Here is a 670-nt window from a genome sequence, read left to right on the forward strand (position 1 = left end):
AATGTATTTATGTAAAATATACAGTATTCCATTAGGTGGTTCCCACTTTACATGGCATACATACAAAGTTGTGTAGCTGGTGAGTAAAATCCTGTTCTGAGAGCAGGAAGAGCACACAGACATATTCCTGCCAGAGGAGCACTGATTTATAAGGCATGGATCAGTGGATCTGCTCTGACAGATTATGTATTGTGTTTCTTTATTAACTGTGCATAATTTTTGCATTCTGTTCAAGTTAGCTTATGACAGATAACTACTTTTTAAAATCAGATCTCAAGGCAAAGAAATGTCAGTGTGAAAGAATAAAGACATTTAGCATGCATTTATTGCTTAAATAAATACTCAAGCTTCTCAAAAGTGTTGAAGTAAATGACACATCTACTTAAATTGGTGAATTCATGGTGAGTAGCTTTAAACAGACATACTTTTGAAGTAAAAATACCACAAAGTATTAGACATTTTATGAAGTTGAGTTAAAATAGTATTAGGAAAATTATTACTCTTGCATTTTTATTACATATTGAGCTGGATCTCTCTTCCTCTGAAGTCACTAGGAATATTAACATCAATTTAATTAACTTGAAGCAAGATTTAGCCTGGGAGAGTTATTTTAACATGAGTAAAGGAGAAAATGAAGTCTGAAATTTAGCTTTTCCAGCAAGGCACTGAA

Source organism: Cinclus cinclus, chromosome 3, assembly GCF_963662255.1.
Source record: "Cinclus cinclus chromosome 3, bCinCin1.1, whole genome shotgun sequence".
In the NCBI taxonomy this organism is placed as follows: domain Eukaryota; kingdom Metazoa; phylum Chordata; class Aves; order Passeriformes; family Cinclidae; genus Cinclus; species Cinclus cinclus.